We start from the raw sequence: 21,674 nt of genomic DNA on the forward strand, positions 1-21,674 counted from the left end.
ATGGCATGTTACTTGCCTCACTAAGGTTTTATATCACCAACTATTGTTCTCACATCAACTAATTATGGATATTATATCAACTCATTAAATTAATGCACATTAAACTAACCAGGCATGAAGTCTGAAGCTAGCAAGCACTGGCACATTGCAGCAAGGAAAACAATGGCCTTTCACTGCATCCTCTGCTCTGACTCATTCTAGACCTCAAGCATTTACCTTTTATAATTGACCACTGTCAGCAAGAGAGATGATTAATTGTGATTAATTGGCTTTGCAATTCAACCTCTTCTTTTAAAAAATGTGCTAACACTCAATGAAGAAAACCTCCCTCTATCCCACTGCTGAGCCCCATGGATAAATAAACCATATCAAGTGTGTATTGCGCAGAGATGGCCACAGCAAAAATACAATAAAATCATTGCTGCATTTCTCATTTTGTCACAGAGACGTCTAGCCTTTCTGTTTCTAAAGGAATCCTTTTATAAATTTTACAGCACTTGTTATCTGTTGAATCTGCTTCTTGTTTTTCTAAATGATTTGAAATGTTATTGAGCTGGACGCTAAAGAGGAAGGACTAACCTTGAACCTCAATTGGAGCTGCTGATCTGACCTCCCTTGTAATGACTGATCCGGAGATCTAGGAAGAACAGAAAGTGCATTTATGTAGCTCCTTGGGAGTTTGCAGAGCATTTTAAACCCCGATTGATAATTGATAATTGGTTTATTATTGTCACGTGTACTGAGATGCAGGGAAAATCTTTGTTTACGTGCTATTCAGACAGATCATTCCATACATAAGTACATTGATGTAATACAAAATGAAAAATAATAACAGAATGTAGAATATAGTGTGACAGGGACAGAGGAAGTGCAGTGCAGGCAGACGGATAAGGTGCAAGGGCCGTGATGAGGTAGATTGAGAGATCAGGAGTTCTTTATAATACAGGAGGACTGTTCAAGGGTCTTATAACAGTGGGATGGACTATGAACATTTTTTAGAGTAATCGGTATAACAGCAGGAAAAAAAGAGAATAATCTATGCTCAACAAGGGCATACAAACAGCACTGAGATAAATAACCGACGACACATGCTCTACCCCAGGGAGAGGGGCAGCAGGTGCATTGGAATACCACCACCTGTGGGTCCTCCTCCAAGGCACACTGCGCCCTGACTTGGAAGTCCCTTCATTATCCCTGGGTCTATATCCTGGAATCCCTACTCGACAGTACTGAGCGAGTGTCTTCGCCAGAGGGGCTGCAGCAGGTCAGGAAGGTGGGTCACTACCACCTGCTTAAAGGCACAAAGATCGGCGAGAAGTGCTGGCCTTGCCATCAGTGACTGGATCGTGGAAAATGAAGTGAGGAAACAGATAACCAGCTGAGTGGCTTTTGGTAACAGTAGTTCCAGGACACTTACAGTGGATCTCATTTGCATTTTTTTGGAATGGTGCCATGGGATATTTTGCAGCCGGGGTGTCAGTTTAACATCTCACCTTAAAAAATTGTTTTTGAGCAGTGCGACACTCCCACAGAGATGACTGTGTGCCAGGCTCCTGCAGTGAAAGTAATAGTCCTCTGACTGAGAGGCGAAAGAGTTACTGTGAGCTAAGGAGAGGGTCTGGGCCAGTTTGCTTAGGTGGACATGGGTTCTGCTCCAGCCTCATGGCCCTACTGGAATTTCAGAGCAGGCAGGTAACAGCAGTTCTTTCTGTAAAACCATGTCAGCGGAGGAGGGGGAGCTGAAGAATTCAGTAGCCTCAGCCTCTTGTGTGTGGTTTCGTTGCAATCTGTACAGGCCTCTGTGGAGCCGGGACAGAAATTATATTCAACCCTGACTCCTGGGCATCAGTGAGCATTGCTGCTGGTGGCTCACCTGTTACACAACACTGCCACCCTCAGGACCAATGGGATATTACACTGATCTGTCTGACAGCAACAAGCACCATTTCACAACATAGGAACATGAGAAATAGATGTGGAAATGGGCCATGTGGCCCCTGCTCTGCCTTTCAATTAGATCATGGCTGATCCCAACATGGGATCCCGTTTTTGTGCTGTACAACTCTTTCACTCCATGACTCTAAGTGGCTACAGAGGTAGTGGACCCATTGGTTTAAATTTTTCAAAACTTGCTAACTTCATGCAGGCACGGTAGTGTAGCGGTTGGCATGACGCTATTACAGCACCAGCAACCTGGGTGCAATTCCAGCCGCTGTCTGTAAGGAGACTGTATGTTCTCCCTGTGTCTGCGTGGGTTTCCTCCGGGTGCTCCGGTTTCCTCCCACATTCCAAAGACGTATGGATTAGGAAGTTGTGGGCGTGCTATGTTGGTGCCAGAAGTGTGGCAACACTTGTGGGCTGCCCCCAGAACACTCTACGCAAAAGATGCATTTCACTGTGTGTCTCAATGTACATGCGAATAATCTCTCTCATGTCATTCTGGGAGGGGACCAGAAGATTGGAAAAAAGCCAATGTGACTCCTATGTTCAAAAAGGGAGGAAGACAGAAAGTGGGGGACTGTAGCCCAGTCGGTTCAACATCTATCGTTGGCAAGATGCTACAGTCAATAGTCAAAGAGGGAATAACTAATCTTCCAGTGAGCTTCCTCCCCTTCTCCCCCATGGGAATGTATCTAGCCTGGAGCTGAAACATCTGCAGGCCTCCCATTGTCCAATTACAGTTTTGTCTGCCAGGCTTTGTTTCCAATTTACCCTGGGCCAGAACTGTTCCCATCCCATTGAAGTTGCCCATACTCCAATCGACTTGAAGTGGCTGTACCTTTTCCATAGCAATTCTAAACCTTATGATATTTTGATTGCTGTTTCCCAGATGTTCTCCCCCAATACTTGCCCCAGTTGGCCTGCTTTATTTTCCAGAACCAAGTACCACCTTCCTCATTGGTCAGAAATCTACTGATCTAGAAAGTTCCGCTGACCATACTTTAGACCTGATGCAGGGTTCCGACCGGAAATGTTGACTGTTTCTTTCCTCCCATAGATGCTGCCGGACCTGCTGAGTTCCTCCAGCAGATTGTTTGTTGCTCCAGATTCCAGCACCTGTGGTCTCTGTGTCTACACTTTAGAAATTCCTCTGCCTCTCTGCTCCTTTTGCTCTTACTATCCCAGTCTGTATTCAGATAGCTGAAGTCCTCCATTATTATGGATTTTGCACACCTCAAGAACATGAGGCAGTAGGAGCAGGAGTAGGCCATTAGCCCCTCAAGCCTGGCCTGCCATTCAATATGACTTTGGCTGATCTACCCCAGACCTCAACTTCCCTTCTTTACCTTAACCCTACAGACCTCAGTCCCCAGGAGCTGCTCTGATACTTCCCTTGGTAAACAATACTACCCTGCCTGCCTTCCCGTTTGGCCTGTTCTTTTGGAATATCATATAGTCTGGAATATTGAGCATCCAGTCCTGGTCAACCTACAACCATGTCTCCATTGTAGCTATTAGATCATACTCCTACAATGCTGTCTGTGTTGTTAACTCATCTATTGTATTGCAAATGCACCTCAATCCACTTGAGGTACTACTAACCTTTATCAATTTTTAGCCTATGAAGAACCTCAGCTACATTTTCCTTCACTGAGGCTCCAGGTGCATCCTCTTCCTCAGTGATGACTGATGTGAACTACTCATTTTGTATCTCAGTCATGTCACTCTGACCCCCCCCCCCCGAGTATGTTTCCTTTTTGGTCTCTGATTGGCCCCACCACAGCTCTGACAACCCTTTTCCTTTTCAATGGAGACACGAGAGACCGCAGACGCTGGAAATCTGGAGCAACACACAAAGCACTGGAGGAACTCAGCGGGTCAGGCAGCATCTGAGGACGGAAGTGGATGGTCCATGTTTCGGGTCGAGACCCTTCACCGTGATCCACAGATGCTGCCTGACCCACTGAGTTCCTCCAGCACTTTGTGTGTTGCTCCTTTTCACTGGCATTTAGAACATTTTCTGCGTTCCCTCCTACACGAGTCTTTTCCTGTGCTCTCATTGCCTCTTTTATTTCCTTTCTAACTTCCCCTCTGAACTTCCTGTTATCATCTTGGTTCTCAATTGTGTTAACAACCTGTCGTAAGCTTGTTTTTCCTTTGGCTCTCCTTATTTGTGGTCTGCTCTTAACATTCTGTGGCATTACCATCACTGAGTCATACTGTACTCTACAGAGTGTAAGGGTAGCTTTGGGAACTGAGGGTAGCTTTGGGAATGGAGGCTACCTTTGGGAATGGAGGCTACCTTTGGGAACTGAGGGTAGCTTTGGGAATGGAGGCTACCTTTGGGAATGGAGGCTACCTTTGGGAACTGAGGGTAGCTTTGGGAATGGAGGCTACCTTTGGGAATGGAGGCTACCTTTGGGGACTGAGGGTAGCTTTAGGAATGGAGGCTACCTTTGGGAATGGAGGCTACCTTTGGGAACTGAGGGTAGCTTTAGGAATGGAGGCTACCTTTGGGAATGGAGGCTACCTTTGGGAATGGAGGCTACCTTTGGGGACTGAGGGTAGCTTTAGGAATGGAGGCTACCTTTGGGAATGGAGGCTACCTTTGGGAACTGAGGGTAGCTTTGGGAATGGAGGCTACCTTTGGGAACTGAGGGTACCTTTGGGAATGGAGGCTACCTTTGGGAACTGAGGGTAGCTTTGTGAACAGATGGTACCTGTGGGAACTGAGGGTACCTTTGGGAATTGAGCATACCTTGCTATACCAGCCACTGCAATTTAGTTGGGAGTTACTGCTTTCAGTAAAGAGATTCCTGTTGGTAGCTCCTCCTCTGTTACTTGCCTTAGAAGGCATGCAGGCACTTCATCTACCATCTACAAATCAATTCCTTTGATCAAAGTCTCAACTAGACCAACCGCAAATGGGACTAGCTCAGGAAGACAGCTTGGTCGGCATGGACAAGATGGGCCAAAGGGCCTGTTTTTGTGCTGTTAATGCAATGGCCTCTAGAGGGGATCAGAGACTGGTAAGAGGCCGGTGTCCTGCCTCAGCACCTGACACCTAAAAGCCTGAGTTCAGCGTGAAATGAAACACTTCTCACTTCCTGGATGACTAAAGTTGCTAATGACATCCTAAACGATTGTAAAAACAGCCAAGGAAACAGCAGAGGAGGAGCGAGGTAGACAAAGTCCCTGGGAGTTTCGGGCTGGATTTGCTGATTGATGATGGTGACCAAGTGAGTTGTGTTTTCCCCACAGGATGAATCTGCCTTCGTCAGCCGGGAGAGGGCGGGTCAGGTCACACCTGCCAACGTCGGGCAGCGCCGGGCAGGCGGCTGAAGATTCGCCTGAGGCTTCCTGCCAGAAGGCTGGGGTCTCTGAGCTGGGCCGCAGGCTTCAGGTGCATGGCTGGCCAGACCTGGGGAGAGTGGGGAGGGTGATTGGGTCGTGCCTCTGAGGAGGGTGAGTGGCGATGTTGGATGGGTGGCCTCGCTCCCGGAGGGAGCAAGCGGTGGGGCCTGGAGAGAGGTGGAAGGCTGGGCTGGGCGAGGGGAGGTTGTGTGGAGAGCAGTGGGATCGAGGGAGAAGGGTAGATGGAATGGGCTTAAAGAGAAGGTGAGGGAAGGCGTGGGGAGCGGAGGGAAGACGACTGAGGGAGTGGGGAGAATCAGGGACACAGTTAGAGGAAGAAGGCAGAGGTGGGGATATTGAGGAGGTTTGAAGAAGAGCTGAAATAGAGTGGGCTGGTGCGAGGAAGAGGCCAAGGAAAAGGGGATGAGTGAGAGTGTGTGTGTGTGTGTGTGTGTGTGTGTGTGTGTGTGTGTGTGTGTGTGTCTGTCTGTCTGTCTGTCTATCTATCTGTGTGTGTGTGTATGCGCACGCACGCTCACGTGTGTGTGTGTGTGTGCATGTGTGTGTGTCTGTTCTCATGTTTCTGTGTGTGTGTGTGTGTGTGTGTGTGTGTGCACGCGCGCACATGTGCACGCGTGTGTGGGCGTGTCTTTAATCATCTTGGACTGCCTTGCCATTGGAACCAGCCCTCATTCTGCCAAGACTACATGGCAGTTTGTGCACAATGGCTGCCCACACTTAAAGGATTCGCAGACAGACATCTTCTGGTCCTCAGAACCAGAGAGGAAGTGAGACACACTCAAGCCACAGCACTGAGAGGAAACAAACAAGATGCTGGAGGCACTCAGCAGGTCAGGCAGCGCCTGTGGAGGAAAATGGACAGTCGATGTTTCGGGTCGAGACCCCTCATCTGGACTGAGAGAGAGAGTGGAGGCAAAGGGAAGGGGTGGAGCAAGAGCTGGCAGGCAATAGGTGGATCCAGGTGAGGGGTGGGTGATAGGCAGATGGGGGAGCGAAGAGTGGTAATAGTGACAGATGTTGGGACGTGATGTGGAGGCAATAAAGGGCTGCGGGTGATGGAATCTGATCGGAGAGGAAGGTGGAGCATGGAAGAAGATTGTGATAAAGGCGCCCTATCTTTCCTTATCGTTCTGCCGTTAGACTTTGACAGGTTAACCAGACCATCATCCTCCAACACCTCCCCACCCTCATCCACCTGCTTGGTAATGAGACTGTTTACAGATTAGTATTTGGCTCCAAGCTGAGTTTTGGACTTTGTACCTACACCATCACCGAGACGTTTAAGTTCCACCTGACTTAGGCCCTGCTGCTGAATGCCTAACCCTTGTCTGGTCATCGACAGGTTTGACCTCCAGGCTAGCCTGCTTCCTTCCTCGCTCTCTAAATACTGCTCTCTGCACCATTTGATTCACTTCACCTCTCGATTTACCCACTCACATTGGCTGCTGCTCAAATAGTGCCTTGCTTTTAAAATGATTCTCTCTGTTTTCCAATCCCTCCATGACCTCATCTCTCCCTATTTCTGGAATTTCCTCCAATCGTGTTGCAGTCTGAGCTGCCTCCTCCACCACTGGACCCTTGTACTTCGTGGAGTTTAATCAATTCTCCGCTGGTTGCCATGGCTTCAGCTCTCAAGGCCCTGAGATCTGGCTTCCCTCCTTGAACCTTTGCTCATTTCAGACACTCCTTAAGACCTATCCCTTTGACCAAGCATTATCAATTTTTATAGATGCACCATAGAAACCATCCTATCCGGATGCATCACAGCCTGGTATGGAAGCAATTCCGCCCAAAATCACAAGAAATTGTAGAGTTGTGAATGCAGCCTGGTCTAGCACGCAGACCAGCCTTCCATCTTTTGACTCCATCTACACTTCCCTCTGCCTTGGGAAAGCAGCCAACATAATCAAGGACCCCTCCCACCATAGTCATGCTCTCTTCTCCCCTCTCCCATTGGGCAGAAGATGCAAAAGCATGAGAGAATGTGCCACCAGATTCAAAGACAGCTTCTAGCCCACTGTTATTGGACTCTTGAACAGACCCCTCATACACTAAAAGATGAACTCTTGAACTCTTGATCTCTCAATCTACCTTGCCATGGTCCTGGCACTTTATTTGTCTGCCTGCACTGCACTTCCTCTGTAACTGTAACGCTATATTCGGCATTCTGTTTTCTTTCCACTACTTCAGTGCAATTATGTATGGCATGATCCGTCTGGATGGCACACAAAACAAAGCTTTTCACTGTATCTCGGTACATGCGACAATAATAAACCAATACCAATATACCATTTGGATGTCTGTCCAAATATCTGTCTGTGTCCTTTTTCTTTCTGTGAGTTGCTTTGATACCTTAAATGTGCTTTTTTAATTGGAAATTGTTGCCGGTACAACTGGTAAAACAAAGGATCTCAACGATATCTAGGATAAAACTTTATCTGCACCTCTGCTGCTCCCCCACCACAGGTGCTGCATGTCTGCACATGCAGGATGCACTAGAGTGAGACACCAGGGCTTCAACTGCACCGCTCAGTGTGTGACATTGGCACAGATTGTGCTGAGAAATGCAGGCATTTCCCAGGCAGCAGGAAGCTTCCGGCTTTCATGCAAGTGTGTGTGTGAACACAGAAGTCCTACACATCCTCGCAGGTGCTCACTGGGTTTTTGCCAACAACACTCCTCCACTGGACTCCTCATACAGTTCCTGCACTCCCACAGCACTGAGGAATCTGCCTGCTGATCCGGCACCAGGATTTGCCTGACCCAGGAACAATGACTCCATTCACCTCACTGGAGTCAAATGGCTGCAAGGGACTTGGATGAGGTAATTTACAATCTTTTAATTAATTATCCCTACTTAAATGTTTTTAAAATGTTTCAATTTTTATTAGTTTAATTAATCTTGAATATGTTCTGAATATGCCTGAATGCTTCTGAATATTATAGGGAGTCGCATTCATTTAAAGAGATTGACAGGTTTGACAGTAGGTTTAACCACAGACAAAGCTTAGTTGGCTGTCAAAGAAAATCTCAGCATTTCTCTGGGATTGTGCTGGTATGGTACACTGTGTAGTGTGGTGATGTGTGGTATTGTCAACACCTTGCTCAGGACAGGTACCTATGAAAAGATTCACAAGATGTTTGTGTGGATGTCGGGTGAATAAACAGGAAAGCTAGTAGAATGTTATCAAGTGTGCGGCCTCGCTGGGTTACAATTGACCCGACTTACGAAAATCTGACATTACATATATTCTCCCATGCATTCTTAAAGCATATTTTAACCTAGTAATAATAAAATGTTTCATATTATTCATTAATGACTAGCGTTAGGGTGAATAGTCAATGAAATGAAAGAATTACAGCAAGTGTATGTAGAGCGATACGACATGGATTACTAAAGAAAACAGATGTTTCTGACTTACAGAGAAATCAGCTTAAGCACGGTTCTCAGGAATGCAACCCTTGCCTAACCAGGGGATGCTTGTACTGTGAGGGGACATGAGTACAAAAGCGGGAGGTTATGCTTCAGTTAACTAGGGGATTGGTGAGACCACACTTTGTATACTGTGTACAGTATTGGTCTCCTTATTTAAGGAAGGACATTAGTGCATTGGAAGCATTTCAAGGAAAGTGTATTAGATTAATACCTGGAACAGGCAGCACTTTGGAGGAGAGGTTGTACAGGCTGGGCTTGTATCCCCACTGGAGTTTAGAAGAGTGAGTGGGATTTGATTGAGATGTATAAAATCCTAAGAGATCTTGACAGGTTGGATGTGGAGAGGATGTTTCCTCTTGTTCAAAAACCTAGGAGTAGGGCTGACAGTTTCTAACTGAGGGGTCACCCATTAAAGCAGAGATGGGGTAAATTCCTTTCTCTTACAGGCTGCTAAGTCTTTAGAACTCTCTTCCACAAAGGTTGCTGGAAGCAGAATCTTTGAATATATTTCAGGCAGAGGTAGATAGATAATTGGTAATTGGTTTAATGGTTTATTATTGTTGCATGTACCAAGGTACAGTGAAAAACTTTGCTTTGCATGTCATCCATACAGATCATTAGATCAGTACTTCGAGGTAGTACAAGGGAAAAACAATAACACAATACAGTGTTACAGTTACAGGGAAAGTGCAGTGCAGGCAGACACTAAAGTGCAAGGGCCATGACAAGGTAGATGTGAGGTCAAGAGTCCATCTTACTTGATAAACAAGAGAGTAAAATGTTACCATGGGTATAAGGGAATACAGTATTGAGGTTAAAATTAGATCAGCTATGATCTTATTAAATGAGGGGTTGCTTAGTCTAGTCTTGCTTTTAATTTACACTAGTATGTTGGTATGTTACAGGTAAAGGCCATCAAGCCCTTTTTCAAGAGACTTCCAAATGTCTGCTCGCTGTTCCCCATTTCCAGGACCCATCTCACTGAGCGCACTTTACTACCTGTTTCAAAGGCCTCCCCAGGCACTTTATCAGGACACCACAACTGCCACAAGGAGACGGCCGTGGCAACAACAATGAGGCAGCTGTGGAGGAATGAGGTGAGGTAAGGTTAGCCGTTGGCAAAATTTCTCAGTCCAAAGCTTTAGAAGAACAGTGTCTGTGAAAAAAGTGCAGAGCAGCGAGCTCAAAGTTTAACCATTACCACAGCACAAGAACTTCTAGCAGGCCCTAACAATGGAATACCTGAGTCACGCAACTGTTAACTAGATAGCTTATTAGTATAGATGTACTAGTGTGATTCATGGCATGTCACCCATTGTCACATTCCTCAAGGGTAAAAGAGTAAAAATGATTTAGATACTTATCACTGGTCAAGACATATGTACATTCACTGAATATTTTTGTCAGACAAATACTGTAATAAGGGGGAACTCCAAGCCACCAGTTTTTTCTGCAGTTTTTCAAGTTGCTGCCTCTTTTCCTCAGGTTTATTAAAATCTCAACACAGTTCAATTCCAGTGCTGCCGTCAACCCATGGATCTCTCATCTGAGTGGTAGTTCCCCTTGTCAACATGATATTCAATTGTCAAGGCTGATCTTGTCCACACTTAGCATCCATGTGCTTAAAGTAACCAAGAACTCTAACTGGTCCCTGCCCTCCATGAGGCAACCGCTGTGCTCCACAACTGAACCAGATGTTGGTAATTAATTCTTCATAGACCAAGGAACCAACCTGATTCCTCCAGGGCTGTGATGAATTGCCGGTATGGTAATGTGGTGGTTAAGATGCAACTAGAGTTCTGGACTATAGCTCCAGGGATATAAATTCAAATCCTGCTGAAGGATTTAAATAAATATGTTTTTTAAAGCTAATCTTAGTAATATGAACCATGAAATCACTATCATAAAATCCTATCTTGTTCATTAATGCTCTTCAGGAATGGAAATCTGCCATCCTTGCCTCCAGTCATTTCCAGAGGTGATTCCAGACCCCCCTGAGGTTGGCTCTTAGTAACTTGTAAGTTTGGGGGGGGCAACTAGGGATAGACAATAAATGTCAGCATTGCTGGTGATGTCACAAAATGTGAAAGATAAAAAACTCACTTTTTTATTTCAAGTCTCAAAATTTTAATAAGCTCTGTATATGGGTTGAGATTGCTTACCAGGCAAACCAATGAGCTGTTGCAGGCAGATATAACAAAAACTTCAAATTCAGCTCTGGTGGCCAGAGGTGCAGCATGTGGGCTCGGCACTGCCTTCATGGTGCCGGTAACACTTTGGTTCTCAGCTCAATCCGCTCCCTAGATACATGAGGTCATAATCTCATGCGACGCTCCAGTGCAGCATTAAGGAACGTCCTTTACTTGAAAGTGCAACGTAGACCTCATCTGGATCCTCACGTGGATGTAGAAATCATATCGTCCAACGAAGGACAGAGTTGTTCATGGAGTCTTGGCCAATATATTTCTTCAATCAACTGCACTAACGTTGGTTTGGTTGTCATGTATTCTGGGTTACTTAGCTTCCATATTTACCTACTTTTCAGCAGTGACTATCCTTCAAAAGAATTCCATTGGCTGCAATACACTTTAGGACATCTTTAGGTCACAAACAAGATTGTGGGAGGCCTTCTGATCAAAAATTGCAGTGCACCATGACAGGTGTGTTATGGCAAGGTGAGGAGAGCTTCAGGTGTGGCCCAGTTTCAGCAAACCTCTTGGGGTACTACTGACAGCTGTCCTCTGTTCTCCTTCACATGCAGCCAAAGGAAAATATGGTGCCTGAGGCTGGGTTTGAGAAATTGGTGGGTAGAAAGAGCTGAAGGCGAGGGGTCTGGAGTGGTTGGTGGTGAAGGGAAGCCTGACTGGGTCCAGGGGTGGGAGTTGGATGGCTGGAGATCGGGATGTTGTTCTGGGGGTGGATCAGCAATTCAATCAGGGAGCCCAGGAGGTCAGGAAGTCCGCGATTGGTTGGGGAAAGTGCTAGAGAGTTGGCAATCAACAAGTTTGGAGGCTTGGGGATTGCAGGGCCAAGTGAGTAGGTGATGAGGTGATCAGGGGATGGAAACAATGGGTGAGGATTCTGTATGGAGAGGGGAGCAGCTCTGGGAATAGGATCCCTTAGGATAGAAGGTATGTAAGACTCGCCTTTGTGGGGTCCCAGTCCTGTGCTGACCTGGGATCCTGGGAGCACCTGGTCAAATTTCCAGAGGGAATGAAAATGACCTGGAACTGGTCATTGCACAAGGACAGGGAAAATCCAGTTTCATTTGTGTAATCCTGAAATAAACAGCACCATTCCACATCGGGGCTTCTTCCTTTTGCTATCTGTTGCCTCAGAGCCGGGGCAGCAGCCTGGTGTGGCTGCCCGTCGTTAAAGGTGCTGAACTTGGACTTACTGCTGCTGAAACACCGCTGGAGGTGCGAAACCATCAATGAAATTCACAGCCAATATCTCTGACGGAAAGCGGGTAGAGGTTTCACAGGGAAAGAACCTGAAATGCAAACTTGAAGACTTCCCTGCTTCTCTCACAGCATTGTAGCCTGGTTATTCAAGGTGTTGAAGAACTAGCTCTGTGGCTGCTCCATGCTGATGAAGTACTTAAGGGTGACCTGATTGGAAGTCCTCCATATCGTTGTGGTTTAAGATAAGATATACAGTGGTTCAATGTTCCTGAGGGACTGTGAGACAGTGTAGCATATCTATAAGACTGTCAGATATTAGAGGAAAGGCAGTATATTAAAGCATCAAAATGCTTTACTAAACAAAAGAAGCCACAGGGAGGGAGGGAGGGAGGGAGGGAGGGAGGGAGGGAGGGAGGGAGGGAGGGAGGGAGGGAGGGAGGGAGGGAGGGAGGGAGAGAGAGAGAGAGAGAGAGAGAGAGAGAGAGAGAGAGAGAGAGAGAGAGAGAGAGAGAGAGAGAGAGAGAGAGAGAGAGAGAGAGAGAGAGAGAGAGAGAGAGAGAGAGAGAGAGAGAGAGAGAGAGAGAGAGAGAGAGAGAGAGAGAGAGAGAGAGAGAGAGAGAGAGAATTTTCTTCTGTAATTCGACAACAAGTTCTAGTCTTTTCAACACTAGCCATGTAATGATGTATACACAGAGAGTAATTGGTCATTTTAAAGGGGCATACATTCATTATTACATAAGCAACATATACTACAGCCAATTGAGTTGAGGCTCTGGAGGCAGCGAGACGTCAGCAGGGAAGCAGGTCTGGGTGAAAATGTGGTTGAAGAGCAGCAGAGGTCACAGAGGGGGAGCAGTGAGAGACGGTCTCACAGAGCTCCCGTTGAAGAGAGGAGGGAGACTTCAGCAGGCATCAGGTAGCAGAGTCCTGGCAGCATATGGAGGAGGAAAGACCAAGGAAGACGCACTGTCTCTGGCCTAAGCTTGAGCAGTTTTTGAAAGTCTCTGATAGCTAGAAAGATTTAACAATTTAACAATAATAAAATTGTGCACAATTAACTTAAAATGAATTAAAACAATGTAAACAGAGAAAGGAGTGTCTGATCTTGAACCAGGTTGGATTGGCTAAGGATCAGAGAGGTATATTTCCGAGTGGGACACACCATGGAGCAGTGTGTGAGCAGCTCGTTCTGGACCCTGGGCTGGTCCACGTCAGTCTGGCATTCACTTGTGTGGGAGGTGGGTTAAGGCTAACAAATCCCTTTGGAACTGCGGACCATAGTCAGCACAATTTGACCTATTAAGGAGTGTTGGAAACAAGTTTGATAGGGAAGCTGAACTATAGACTTCATATGAGAAGACGGTGAGCAGAGATTTGATGGACAGGTGACCTGTTTATGTGCTAACAGTCAAATCTGTCTTTGTGGCTTTTTCATGTAGGGTTAGAAGGAGTGGTGGTATTTCATCTGAAGGTGTAACTTCCTCCTGATTCTTCTGAGCCGTCAGTCGGTTGTATTTGTTCAGTTGCACAAACTGTATGAGAATGAATTAGCCTCCCCATTCACAGATTTTCCTTCCCATTGATTCCGGTGTCCTTGAACACACATAAAGCAGTGAAAGAGTCATCAACCTGAAACATTGACTCTGTTCCTCTGTCCACAGGTGCAGCCTCACTTGTTGAGTATTTACAGCCTTTTATGGCTTTGATTATTGAGTCATTGTTGCCTATTTGACACTCCCATCAAACTTCTATTATATTTCCCACGGTGACTTTATCTGATGAGTCACCTTGATGAGAAGCTGAATCCCTGGCCAATGGTTAGTGGATCTGGGCTGAAAGCTGTCAGCAACGAGAGAACTAGCATTTATAGAGCACCTGCTCACGTCTCAGTGCCCTTCACATCCATTGAATTATTTCTGAAGTCTGGACACTCACAGGCAATGACAGGTTATCAGAAAATATGAGGTGAATGGCCAGTTGCTTTGCTTTGATGAGGAAAGCGGTTATGACCAGGACACTGGGAGAACTCCCACTGTGTGGTTATCAGGGTTAGAAGCAAGATATAGCTCAGCTGTGATGTACCAATAGTTGACTATGGGTCATCGAGCACCCATTGGGGGAGTCGTTAACATGAAACGGCTCCACTTCATGCTGATCTGTAATTGGAAGTGGGTGATGCACCTATCAGTCTCTGGTGGGACCCTCATCAGTAAATGCAAAATTGAGGTCCTTGATCCACATTGAGCAACATTCAAGAGGCCCCTGGTATGGTCAGTTCAAATAACCTTGCCTGCTGTGGCTCTGAGGACCAGCAACCACAAGGCCCTTGGCGAGATTTTGCTCCTATTTTGCTGCCAATGGTTTCTGGTGTCTGAGGATTTCTCTGAGCCACTCCATGTTTCCCCATTTGCACCTTGCCACAGGAAAAAGTCCGCCTCTGCCTCAGATGGTTGAAAGGGATTGTCAACCATTCCAGATGACTTTTCATTGGGAATTAAAATTGGCCTGTTGACTATTGGCACACTGAATGCACACAAGGGCACCATACTAGAGAGTTTGTGTGTCTGGACACCGGAGGATTGTTCTATGTATGGACACTGGAGTGCAATTATGCATATGGACACTGGAGGGAATCAGAATCAGAATCAGGTTTATTATCATCGACATATGTCATGAGATTTGTTGTTTTGCAGCAGCAGTACAGTGCAAGACATAAGAATTACCATAAGTTACAAAAATAAACAAATAGTGCAAAAGAGGAATAACGAGGGAGTGTTCATGGGTTCATGGACTGTTCAGAAATCTGATGGTGGAGGGGAAGAATCTGGTATATATAGAGACCAAGGACTTACAATTGTTGATAACGGAGGAACTCTATATTGTGGATATTAATTGGCTGCTACGTGCACAGACTCTGGAGGATTGCTGTGAATTTGGATTTTAGAGGGGCATTCGATGGATATTGGAGGGGTTCTTTGCATTTGACTCCACACCGGTAAGAATCAGTAACCTTCAGCAGAGGAGGGTAACACATTCAGCGGATGAAACAGATGCTGGTTTGGTAGCCTGACTGTTCCATTCCTCAAGAGAAGGTCTCCCTACAGTCAGATTTCTTGTAGTTTTACTGTTGCTATGTTGCTCTGTCAGGACCAGCTGGTGCACTTTGATTGGATTAAATTCTCCAATGGCTTTAAAACCTTCACTCCATTGGCTTTGAATCAATTTCCTGAAGTACCAACTGTGCCTGAGGGCTCATTCACAGGGCCCCGCCTTTATTGATGTCTATTCCGTAAGTTATCTTTTTCGTGTTTTTTTAACTGTTACTGTATGTTTCACACTCATCAGAGACGGTAATCATTGTACAGCATGCCTGGGCTTATTTTTTAATGATTCTCCTCGCTTGGTTCATTTTCTGCCTGCCTCTTCCAAGCTCACTGTGTCCTGTAGGGGGGACGGCGCTGGGAGTGACCTGCCACCTCTTGCACCTGATCCACTTTTGTCATTCTTCACCTTTGACCTGAGACACAGCACATTGGCGAACGGTTAACCTATCACTCAAACCCAATCCTGTACTAACCTCGGTAGCATTCTCCGTGTGGCTTGGCAGAGGTGGGGGAGGATGGAGATGGGAAGGGGACGACTGTGAACAGATCAAGGATACTGATTCCAAACTACACCCACCCTCCCAACCCTCTCTGTGGTCTGTATAACCACCAGTTACTCATATCTAAAATGTCTGGATATTGTCACGGCTCTTGAGATAAATTTTATTTAATGGCCATTTTTTGTCTGGCTTTGTTTCTGTGCAGTTGGCAGCAAAATAACAGGGAGCAGCCAGCTGCGACCATACAGAGAATGGATAACTGACAGATGTGATGCCAGTGGCTGCTAGAGGCATCAAAGAAATTTGAGAAACTCTGCTTCGTAAAACAAGCGACTTACAGTAAGAAGGAGGCCATTTGAACATTTGCACCTCAGTCGGCTCTTTGGTATGAAACACAAATCCACAATATATACGCAGGAAAATTGTGGCCTGTGGAGTTTTACAAAAAGGAGTGGGTCCCCTAACTTCACTGAAGCTATTCCCTACAAACTCTTCGGTTTGATGGCAGGTGATGATATGTAGTACCTGTCGTTTGCCTTCTGTAAATACAGAGTGTTTTAAGGGGAGGCGACATATCGTGATGAAACCATAGCCAAGCAGTGTGATTGGGCAGTTTGGCTGTTAATCAAGTCTGGTGACAGCACTGTAGTCATCAACTGACGGTGATTTCATGCACATAATTTGTGTGTGCTAGCCTCCACTTACTGCGTTTTTCTGGAGAAGTTAGAGTCACAGAGTACTACAGCATGAAACAGGCCCTTCGGCACATCTACTCCATGCTGACCTGATCTTCTGCCCGGTCCCATCCACCTGCACCCAAACCATATCCCTCCAAACCCCTCCGTGTACCTATCCTTATCCTACAATTTCTTTTACTGGGAGAAGTTGCTTTAGTTTCTATTTCCCCTGCCCTCTAGACTTTATTTTGTGAGTTTGCTATGTATCAGAGCCATACCTATTGGCCGATGCAGTACTTTCAGTAAATACTCTGTGAAGTCACTGCCGTGAAGATCTCACGGGCAACTGATTTCCTGGCTGAAAAAGAGACACAAGGTACCGAAGATGTTGGAATCTGGAGCAACACCTTCTTCCTCTCCATCTGCATATCACACACATACACCTCCCACCAGTTCCCCTCCCCACCTCCCTCCCTTTATTCCACGCCCCGCTGTCCTCTCCTATCGGATTCCATCATCTTCAGCCCTATCCCTTCCACCTATCACCTCCCAGCTTCTGACATCATTCCTGCCCTCACCTGCCTGTCTGTCACTCCCCTCATCTGGATGTACCTTCCAGCTCTTGCTCCACCCCCTCCCTCCACCCTTTTATACTGGCCACATCCTCTCTTTCTTTCCAGTCCCGATGAAGGATCTCAACCAAAAACGTTGACTGTCCATTTCCCTCCACAGCTGCTGCCTGACCCGCTGAGTTCCTCCAGTGCTTTTTGTTTTGCTCCTGGCTGAACAGACATTTTTCCACTCACAAAGTGTCTGGCTTTACTGGATGCTCCATTCATGATGGGTCTGGCATAAAGCAGGTATAGTTTTGGTGGTTGAAGAGAAAGGAGAGTCTGGATCAGAAAACAGAAACATGGGAAGAAAGGAACAAAGAAGTAGAACACTGGAAATATGTTTTGGAACCTGCTGCAGGGCCTAGACCCAAATCATTGCCATCACCTTTTGCCTCCACAGATGCTGCTTGACTTGCTGAGCTCTTCCAGTGTTCTGGTTGTTCTGTACGAAGCATTGCTTACAGCTGCTTGATATTGGTATTAAATTTGATTTGTTATCTTCTTGGTTTCCTTCCTCTAAGCTGTGCACATAGGAATAAACATTGCAGATAAATCATTCACATGGCAGATGTAAAATATGTTCAACAAGTTCATTGTTAAGTGTTTCACCTCTCTTAGCCTTGTTTGATTGGCTTGAGCTGCTCGGAGCTCTGGGTCAAATTAGCTAGTCGATGTATTATGGAGTCTTCACTTCAATTAACTCCAATACAATTTCATAAAGTTCTGATTGTGCCAGAAGGCTCATTCACTGGGACACTGCCTGAATGAAATGTATTCCTTAAATTACTTTTCACTTAGTTATTAACTACTGTATATACATATATAAACATATACCTTTAAATCCATCAGAGTGACAATCAACTGTCTACATTCTGTGTTGTTAGATTTAAAACATCAGATTAGGTACTGTCTTGGGTAAAATTTCACTTGTCAATGCTGTGGGTGGGCTTTGGATCCTTGCTACGATGTGCCTTTCATATCTGAATCTAGGTAGGAATGCAAAATCCAGGAAATGGGAGAGAAAACTCTGTACAAACCACTAGACTGTGCTGTAAGCAACAAGCAATACTTGACAGGTATTGTAAACATTTGACTAAATGAGGGGCGGGTTTTGAACCAAAAAGCAAAATACTGCACTTGCTGGAAATAACACTAAAACTTCAGAAAACTCTGCAGGACAAGCAGCATCATTGGAGAGAAAAACAAACTTAAAGTTTCAGGTCATTGACATATAATTTAGTCCTGATTCAAGGTCATCAACACGAAAAATGTTAACTCTGTTTCTTTCTCCATAGTTGCTGACTGATCAGTTGTGCAGTTCTAGCATTTACTGTTTTTAATAGAGGATTCAGACCAACTGGTTCACTTGAAAAGTGTAGATGAATGAACAGTAACAGCTTAAGGAGGTGGAATAAGTACATACTTCAAAGTTCCTAAAACAAAAGAGCGATATGCTTTCTCAGTAAATATAACTCAAACAGAGGCTTATTTGTTTTGTCACCATCTGTAAAACTTCTCTTGTCCAACCACAAATCTGGTTTTAAAAATACAAATAATCCTCTCGGTGCTGGTAGGAAGAGTCACTCCCTTACTGCCTGAAACCACTCACACCACCCTGCAAAATAATGTCTCCACCTCTTGCTCCCATCAAGTTGGCCCTCATATGGAACCCCATCCAATGAGTCGTTGTGGCCCCTTCTCAAGACTGTTCGGAGCGCGGTAGTGTAACAGTTAGCGTAAAGCTATTACAGCGCCAGCGACCCGGGTTCAATTCCGGCCTCTGTCTGTAAGAAGTTTGTACGTTCTCCCCGTGTCTGCGTGGGTTCCCCCCGGGTGCTCCGGTTTCCTCCCACATTCCAAAGATGTACGGGTTAGGAGGTTGTGGGCACGCTATATTGACGCCGGAAGTGTGGCGACACTTGCGGGCTGCCCCCAGAACACTCTACGCAAAGATGCATTTCACTGTGTATTTCGATGTACATGTGACTAATAAAGAAATCTTATGTCATCTTAAATTCACTAAGTCAAGATTGGAAAATGCTGGAAAGAAGGTACCAAGTTTGTACATGCAAACAGACCATTTAATGTTTACGATGCAGAACTTGAACAGACAATCCCGGGCTAGGCTGCCACTGAGAGTGCATCACTGAGAGAGTGCTGCAGCATAGGGGATGGCATTTCCCAAATGAGTTGGCTCTTTCAGGAGAACGGAAGGCATCCCCTAATATTATTTAAAGAATAATAGGAAACTCCTCTCAGCAAACCCCTCCCATTGTCCTGGACATCATCTATCTTTCAATTAACACTTAAAAAGCGTGACCTGCTGTAAAGTGTCATGAATCCTCCTGTGGCAGTAAAAGTTGCTATATAATTGCAAATTATTTTTTGTCAATGATATTACACCGTGCTAGGGTTTGTTAATTGCTGCACATATTTGCATATTTTAGTGTCTCTCTGCTGGAGTTACTTGCTGGTGAATTGAATGCAACAACTACCTCAGCAGGAAGTTAGGTATCTCAAAGTTCTCAAGGGGAATAACTAAGGGAGCCTTTGATAATGGCATGTGTGGGAATGACCCCTGTTGATTTACTCATTAACACTCCATAGCAAATTCACCTCTCAAAGAGGAGCTGGCTGTCAGGCTGGACAAAGGATGAGAATGCAGGAAACAATCAGTTAGGATGGGGCATCATCTGTGGACCCTTCATCAAGTGTGCAGTTGCTGGAGCAGTGGATCATAATGTCGGTTTGTTGGAAGTATGCTATAAACAGGGCCACAGCAGCTTGGTCCCAGAACTTCCTAATCTTTGGTCGTGTGGCACATTCCAGTAGATTATAAGCACTTTTGGTTTGTTGGATATGTTTTTGAAACAATTCCAAGAAACTCCAGGTTAACAAGGGAATGTCACGATTATATCTTTTGTCATTCATTCCCTCCGGCCCCCAGACCTACTTTTTGTTCTCCAGCAACTCACCCTTTTCTCACGATTTATTCTGTGATTGCCTACAAACTGCTGAATCCCAAACTTCTTCCAGTTCTGATGAAACATCATTAACACAAAACTTTTTCTGTTTCCCTTGTTACAGTTGTTTGTACAACTTTCTGCTTTCAGTCCACAAACAGAAAGGACACCCTCTACAAGAACAATCCCTTACAAATGAATCTGACTTGCGTGAGAGTCAGACTTTTGTCTGAATGTATTTTCCGTTTGCAATTTAATCCATGTTGATGACTGACATGGAAGGGTCACTATGGTGAGATGGTTAATCTTACATATACACAGATTTAACTTCTGTGTTGCATAATTTGCTACAGTGTTCTATTGAACCTGGATTTGAATCAAGGCTAGAATATTAACATTAATCACAATTTAATTGCAGGTTCCAAAACTCATTTTTCAACATGAGACAAAAGGTGACGAGAAGGGGAAAAGACTCGCTGAAAGAGCAGTAAGCGTTTTCTGGGTCTCCTGTTCTTAGTGCAATGTATCAACCTGGAAGAAAATATTTGCAATAATATTGTGCTATTTTACCCAGCACTGGGTCTTTTAAGAGATCTCCTTAAGAGAGATAAGAATCATTCAAAAGAATTCCAATAATCCAAGAAGGTGCCAGATGGGTAAAATAAATGTAAGGTGTGGTTCGTTGCAGAAAGGACCATGAAATGTTAGCAAAATGGAATTTTTTTAAGTTTCAAAAATAAACTTTATTCATAATAAAAAATAAATACAAAAGAATAAACACAGTGCAAAAAGCTTTTTACCTTCTTGGTGTCATATGGTCCAAACATTCAGTAGTGTTAACATTTTTGGTTAAAACCATAGGAAAATGTTCCACTGCATGTGGTAAAACCGAAACCATTCTGTTCAGCTCCCAGTTCAACTCCTGAATTAATCCCCTTCCTGGCTCATTGCCCACACTGACGCCAGTAATGCAGAACCTTGATGCCCTATCAGTTGATGTTGAGTTCAGTTGCAAAGCCATAATTTATTTGCCTCTCCCCTTCACCCCCATCCCCAATTTAACACCGTGCTTTCAGTTGCCAGGACTCTACCTAAACCAGTCTCCTGTCTACCTGTCATTGTTTCTTAAATCCTGCATCAGTGGTCAAGTCTCCAGTCATCTGCCCTGCTATAGACCTAAATGGATCAGAAAAAAGTTTAACAGCTCTCCTGTGAAGCACTTGAGGCATTTTCCTGTGTTATCAGTTCAATGTAAATATAAATTATTCATGTTGACAAGTCAACCCAGGCTTAGTTTTTCTAACATACTCATCACTAGTCTTCTGATATTCTCCTTACAGGTCTAGAGTTGTGGGTGGAATCCACCCGCACGAGAGGCTCATCGATCATCTTTATTGCTTCCATTCACCTCCTCTTTTCATTCACTGATAGCCACGTGCTGGTTTTTATTACCATATTCCTTCTTTGCCTCATGTTCCCCAACTCCTCAGCTCCTCTTTGCCATTCGGATCCCCTGCTGGTCCCACATCACTGTCCCATCTGCACCCCTGCTCTGGTGGTGGGACAGTCTTCAACCATTTCATTTCCACACTCTGGATATTTCTTTTGAAAGGCATCTTGGTCCAATTTCAAAACCCTCCCAAGACAACTCCATTAACCC

Source organism: Pristis pectinata, chromosome 26 (assembly GCF_009764475.1).
Source record: "Pristis pectinata isolate sPriPec2 chromosome 26, sPriPec2.1.pri, whole genome shotgun sequence".
Taxonomy (NCBI): domain Eukaryota; kingdom Metazoa; phylum Chordata; class Chondrichthyes; order Rhinopristiformes; family Pristidae; genus Pristis; species Pristis pectinata.